Below are 7,655 nucleotides of genomic sequence, written 5' to 3' on the forward strand. Positions count from 1 at the left end.
AATCTAAAGGTACATTTACTAATGGGGAACTAATGGTGCAGGAACTTTTGTACATCTACTAAAGGGGAACTACTAAGTGGAAAACTATTCAGGTTACAGCTACTAAGGGGGTATTACTAAGGCTACTACTAAAGGCTACTACTAAAGGGGGGCTGTTATATGGGACTACTGTGGGGGACATTTAAGGGGGGATCTCTGAAAAAAAAAAGTTTTTTGTTTTTTATTTCAATAAAAAAAGGTGTTTTTTTCCCCTTAACCTGCAAGGGGTGTTAAGTGTGCCATATCAGTCCAGCTGTGCTGCCCAGTGTCCCGTATCAGTCCAGGGGTGCCCGCATGTGTGCCGTATATATCCAGGGGTGCCCAGTGTCCCATATCAGTCCAGGGGTGCCTCCATGTGTGCCTTATAATTACTGTATATGGGTGCCGCCATGTGTCCCGTATCAGTTCAGGGGTGCCCCCATGTGTCCTGTATCAGACCAGGGGAGCTGCCCTTTTTTATGAAAAGAAAAAAAATGTGTTTTTTGTTTTTTTTTTTTTACTCCAAGGGCTGTTAAATGTGCTGTATCAGTTCAGGGGTGAGCCTATAATTCAAGTGGTGTTACTAAAGTCTGCCGTATTATTCCAGGTGTGCTGCTCTTTTTTTATTAATTAAAAGAATAAAAGTTTTTCTTTTTTTTTACAGCAGGAGTGTCGCCATCCATGCCTGCCGCCATGTGTGCCGTATCAGTCCAGGGGTGCCGCCATCTGTGCCGTATAATTCCATGTGTGCTGTATCAGGTCAGGGGTGCCCGCATGTGTGACGCATAATTCCTGGGGTGAGACAAATGTGTCATATAATTCATGGGTTGCTGCCAAGTCTTCTGTATAATTCATGGGGTGCTGCCAAGTGTGCTGTATTAGTCCAGGGGTGATGCTGTGTGCCATATCAGTCCAGGGGTGATGCTGTGTGCCATATCAGTCCAGGGGCGATGCTGTGTGCCGTATCAGTCCAGGGGTGCTATTAAGTGCGCCTTATCAGTCCAGGGGTGATGCTAAATGTGCCGTATCAGTCCTGGGGTGAGGCTGTGTGCCATATCAGTCCAGGGGTGATGCTGTGTGCCGTATCAGTCAAGGGGTGCTATTAAGTGTGCCGTATCAGTCCAGGGGTGATGCTAAATGTGCAGTATCAGTCCAGGGGTGATGCTACCTGTGCCATATCAGTCCAGGGGTAATTCTAGGTGTGCAGTATCAGCCTAGAGGGGATGCTAAGTGTGCCATATCAGTCTAGTGTTTGTGCCGCACACTTGTGTGGCTTATCTCAGTTATCCAGCTACCTTGGTGCAACCTTTTGCCCTAAAAACAATATTGTAAGGTGTGAGCTGTTCAGAATAGACTGGAAATGAGTGGAAATAAATGTTATTGAGGTTAATATAGCGTAGGAGCAAAAAATAAAACCCCAAATTCTGGGATTTTAGCAGTTTTTATGCTTTTTTAACAAAAAATCAGAAACCAAAACCCCAAAAATCCAAACACAAAACACTTAGAAGGTGTTTTGCAAAAACCCATTAGAACCCCAAACCTCAAGGTAATCAGAACCCAAAACCCGAAAAGTGTCCGGTGCACATCTCTAATTGTAATGCACATTACGCCACACACCGTAATTCCCCTTACACAATATGCTGTACACTTTCATTCCCATATTACATTATGCTACTCATATTAGTATAGTAGCAGTAGGAGCACTGCGTAACACCCACACCAATTGCCGACAGTAATAGCACTGCATACACCCACACCAGATACCAACAGTAGTAGCGTTGCTTATAACTAATGCCCACACAGTTGCCGACAGTGGTAGCGCTGCTTATAACTAACAGCCACACAGTTGCCGACAGTGGTAGCACTGCGTAACACCCACACCAGATGCTGACAGTACTAAAGCTGCTTATAACTAACGCCCACACTGGTTACCGACAGTAGTAGTGCTGTATAATACTTACACCCAATGGCAACAGTAGTAGCGCTGCTTATAACGAATGTCCACACCAAGTTGCCGACGTTAATAGCACTGGGTAATACCCACACCAGTTGCCGACAGTAGTAGAGCTGCGTAATGCCCATATCATTTGCCGACATTAGTAGCGCTACTTATAAGCAACATCCACACCAGATACTGAAAGTAGTAGCGCTGCTTATAACGGGTGCCGGACGACTCACCGACAGTCGGGATTCCGACAGTCAATACCCCGACGTCGGAATCCCGACTACTCCCTCGTGGGGGTCCACAACCCCCATAGAGGGAGAATAAAAAGGTGGCGAGCGCAGTGAGCCACTGTGCCCGCAGCATGGTGAGTGCAGCGAGCCCGCACATCGGGCTAATGACTGTTGGAATCCCGGCTGTCAGTGTGTTATACCACACCCCTTATAACTAATGCCCACGCCAGTTGCCGACAGTAGTAGTGCTGTGTAACACCCACACCAGATGCCGACACTAGTAGCGCTGCTTATGTGCAATGCCCACACCAGTTGCGGACAGTAGTAGCGCTGCTGATGACTATGCCCAAACCAGTTGCCAACAGTATTAGTCACTCTATCACACTTTATTTACCTTAAAACCTATCTCCGCCAGCTCATCCTTTCCTCCTTCCTTTCATGTGCAGATCGTGTGCACTAACAGATTGTGAGCCGATCGTACCATCGTCTTACGATCTTCTCACAGCCTGCATAATTCTGGTGTGTACCAGGGATAAGGGCAATGCTTAGAGGGATCTAATTGGATCCATCTCAGCTTCTTCCCTGTGACATGTGTGTCAGTAGACACAAGCACTGATAGGACTCCAACTCAAACCCGCAGAGGACACCTCTTACCACTGGGGCTGTCCCTTGTGATTTCTTCTTACTATACAGCATTTATTAAAGAATGCAAAGAGTGGCAGGATTGCAACACAAGAAAAATGCAATGCTTGATGCATCCCACTCTGTAATTCAACTTAGACAAGACCATCAAAACTACAATCAAGAAACAAAACACAACCAAATTGGGGGGGGGGGGGGGGGGGGGGGGGAGACACCCATGCAGCCAAAGTAATGGAAGAACAATAATTCTACCTAAAACCTATGTATGAGGTCTGCTCATACATAGGGGGTTATTCTGGTTCACTCCTTGTGGCAAATTCCTTCTTAGATGGACAAAACCATGTGCACTGCAGGTTGGGTAGATGTTGCTTGTGCAGAGAGAGTTAGATTTGGGTGGGGTTTTACTTCAAAGTGAGATCTATATTGCAGTGTAAAAATAAAGCAGTCAGGATTTTCCCTGCACAGAAACAAAATAACTCACCCAAATCTAATTCTCTCTGGACATTTTACATCTGCCCCCCCCCCCCACCCCCCCCCCCCCCCACCCCCCTGAAGTGCACATGGTTTTGTCCATCTAAGAAGGAATTTCCCAGAAGGAGTGAACCAGAATAACCCCCATAGAGAGAAAGCAGCAGTTAAATTGGACTAATACCGTATCCTAAAATTTTTGCAGATACAGTACAGTATGTACTAGACATATTGGCACAGTGCCAGAATCCTTTCTGCCTATGCTCCATATGTGCTAATGGTGTGAGTATTTTTAAGTTATATTCTCCTTTAAATACATTTTACACCGGGGTTGCCGACCCTCCCGGAATTTCCGGGAGTCTCCCGAAAATCGGGCCCCCTTCCGGCCCCCCGGAAGGGTGGGCAACCCTCCCGGATTCAGGGGGGACCCCCGCTGTCCCCCTGATCGCGGCATTAAGATGCCGCAATCCTCGGGTCTCAGAGGAGGGGGTGGAGCTAAAACGGCACAATCGCGTCATTTTAGCCCCGCCCCCTCCATGGAGATCCGTGAATTCCCTGCTTTACCAGCATGGGGGCGGGGCTTAGTGATGTCACTCGTAAGCTTAAAGTCGGCAACCCTGTTTTACACTCTTATTTGCAATAGAGATTATACAACAACCTAAGGGATAAGCATAGAGGCTGGGAAATGCATGATACATGGAAAAATAGGCATTTTTAATACAGTTGATCAATACTTTAAAACCGAAGTTCCCAGGGACTGATAGTTAAAACCATTGACTGTCCTAGTAAATGAGAGATAATTGGCAACTCAGCACAACCATAGCTCAGACCCTGCCTTCAACAGCTTTATCTGTTTGATAACAGCTTGTCGCAATGAAAAGCCGTGTTTACTCCTGGAACCTGAACAGTCTGGAATGATTAGAACACAGCACGTTTCTTTTCTGGCCAAGATATTGTCTGACAAAATGTGCTGATTTGTATCTGGCTGCAACTGGTGACAAAGGTCGTCATACGCTCTCCATAAGGCAAACTAAAATGAAATACTGTATATTTCTCTGACTCTGTAACCTTTCAATAAACTGGAAGTAATTCACTTGTGTCCTCTAAGGATCAGGATCCAGACTGTGCACCTGAATTACACATCATACTGTACTTATTTATAACAGATTTTTATATAGCGCACACATATTCCCCTTTCAGACAAGTCGGCTTAATGTATGGGGGCCTTTACTTTAATTGAGAGTGATCTGGAAGCTCATAATCGGCTCAAGACAGCAATACCGCCACTCACACAGGTGTTGGCAGTGTTGCATTTCTGCGCCTCAGGATCCTTCCAGCAAGTAGTGGCAGTACTTGTTGGGATATCCCAGCCTGCTTTCAGCAGAATCCTGAGGCATGTGAGGTCTGCCATGTTTAGGTGCAAGGGGCACTTCATGGCCATGTCTTTTGCCCAAGATATCCTTGATAGGAGTAAAGGCCCATACACACTTGAAGATTTTCATTTCAAAAGACTTTGCCAAAATCTCTGAAAGATATATTTGTTACCAAAGTAGTGCGTACACACTGAGCTATTTTCCCCAAAGAGCAAGAGATTTTCAGGAGGTGAAAAGGCCCATACACACTTGACGATTTTCACCTGAAAATCGTTCAAAACAGCCGTTTTGAGCGATTTTCAATTGAAAATTGCCTAGTGTGTATGCCCCACAGATTGCCTCCTAGCGATGATGCGCGCTCCCGCATCATCGCTAGCGAGGTCCCACGTCGGCTGGTTTTAACAGCATGCCAGCGATGATGGATGGTTTTTTTATCCATCATCGCTGTATGTGTACGCTGCACGGGCTGAAAGATTAACCACTTTCAGCCCGTGTGCCGCCCCGCCGCCTCCCCCTGCTCCCTCCCCCCTCCCCCTGCTCCCAGCACGGAGACGGAGCAGGGGGGAAAAGACTCACTCCCAGCAGCCGCAGCAAGCCCGCCGCTACGCAGCAGCTCTCGGTCCCCCCTGTCACCGTGACCTGTCCTCGTCTGTGTGCCGGCGGCAAAGTGCTCCCAAGTGTCCCCCTGCTGATATATATATATATATCCGGGCAGAGGCAATTTGCACACTACTGGTACACACCAGGCGGGTGCTCAAAAAACCATGTAAAAAGATTGTAGATGGACAATTAGAGGCTGGCACACCATTGCAAAAAAGAGAAGTCTTTTATAGTGAAAAACGTGAAAGCATTTTGCAGCAATTGAAGATAAAATACAACCGTCCATGCATCATGGTGAAACGGGATACATCACTGCAAACAGTCAGTCAGGCTCAACAGCTGTTTCGGCACGTGGTTGCCGTCGTCAGGAGCACAATAGACTGAACCTCAGTGCGCATATAGTGTCACTAATTAAGTCCCTAATGAATGAGTTAGCCCACCTGTATAAAGAACAGGTTAACACACATATTACTCACCTGTCCCGGGCGCCGGAAGTGACGCGACGCCGCTTCCCAGTGTGACTAGGTTACAGCGTCGATCTCCACGGCAACACAGAACAACATCAACGGAAGTGACGTGGCGCAGGGTGTCGGAATTAACCTCCCACCGCGTCCGTCACTACGGCAACTGTCCCGACAGTACTCAGCGCGTCACACTGACAACAGCCCGGTGATAAGCCGAATTGTGTCAGCAGACGTACATCAGCACAGTCAGAACTTGGGAGTCACGTTATGTCACGGTGATACCTATTGTTAAAGGCATCAACCGCTAACCACGGACTCCAGTGATAAAGTGAAAAAATTAAGGGCTTAAGAACAAAAAATTGGACATTATAGGACACTATGGCCCTTATTCAGATCGGTGCGGATATTCCCGCATTCTTACGGAGCGGTCCGCACGCCACGGTGTTTTGCCGCGTGCGGCCATCGTCCGTAGAAACGCCCACGTGTCCTCCGCATTCGGACGGACTCACTCTTTAAGAACAGGGCGTGTTTACGGACGACATACAAACCATGCGTGTGCGGGAGAAACACTCCGATTCTGCACGGTATTACTGAGTATTACAGAGTATGCTCGGAAATACCGCATCCGAACGGGAGCCAAGCGGTGCTACCGCCCGTAAGCGGAGTATTTACGCCAAACAACCCACTATTATGTCAATTCTGCAATACATCACATGACCCACTTATTCAATTACCTATCCTCATAAAAAACAGCTTATTTGGAATTGGAATCAATTAGATGCCAATATATCCTTCCAAGCATGCCTAACACATCCATTGCACACATTAACCCTTACAGCAATGTAAGTGCAATGGTTTGTATTACACCCTGTGTAAAAGATTATAAACAATCTACACATATACTGTTTCAAGTGCAAATAAAACCAACAACTGTGAACTTGCATAAAGAATTTATTTAAAATCACCATTAACATAAAAAATAAAATATAACATATAATAAATTAAAGCAGCAGATCGCGGATGTCCTGCAGGTCTGCTAGAAGGAGCCTTAAATGTTGCTCCGCTCGCAGGACGGCCCCACGCACCCCCTCATCTGCCGGTGTGGTGTCATCTGTGGGCATGTCAAAGGGGCAAAAATTAGTCATGTTATTCATGCATACATTTCACATACTGCGACATAAATTGCACAAATGCTAGGTGACATGTGTGTATATATATATATATCTATCTATGTAGAGAGATAGAGACAAACATAGATAAATAGATATGACACATACATATATACATACATGCTAACTTATTTACTACATACTGTCTTTTTTGGCCTCTACCCTTTACTCTGCAGAAGACATAACAGTCATATTGTTTCTTCTCTGTCACAACCCACCCATGACTAACCAATGACAAGCATGTCATGGCCTCCGTCAATCAGAACTTGTCACAATCTGCTCAGTCTAAGTTCAGTGATGGTTCGTGGCATGGGAGTTATGCAAATGTCAGGAATGCACAGTACACATCCTCAAAATCATAATTCTGTCTAAACCAACCTACAATTCTGTGAGGGCAAAAAAACAATCTGAACTACAGGGGGTGTTTAGGTAGAGGAGGCTCCTGGGACACTGGCAACTTGTGACTCCATTCCAAGGTAGGCCGGCCCATACTCCATTTATAGCATACATCCTATAGTTTAGAAATAACATTCACCAACAATATAGATTCCACTATTTGATGGGTCATAATCAACACTTGCAGCAGGTGAATTTAATCCACAAATGATCCACTCATCCCTTTACTCCAGGATCCTGTTTAACTACAACGGTTATGTGGCAGTCAAAATGGAGCTCCAACCCATCCCACAAACCTGTGTAATTCAGAGGTGTCCTGGATGAAAGGGATGCCTTGGACACCCCATCTA

This window comes from Crinia signifera, chromosome 8, assembly GCF_055691185.1.
Source record: "Crinia signifera chromosome 8, ASM5569118v1, whole genome shotgun sequence".
NCBI lineage: Eukaryota > Metazoa > Chordata > Amphibia > Anura > Myobatrachidae > Crinia > Crinia signifera.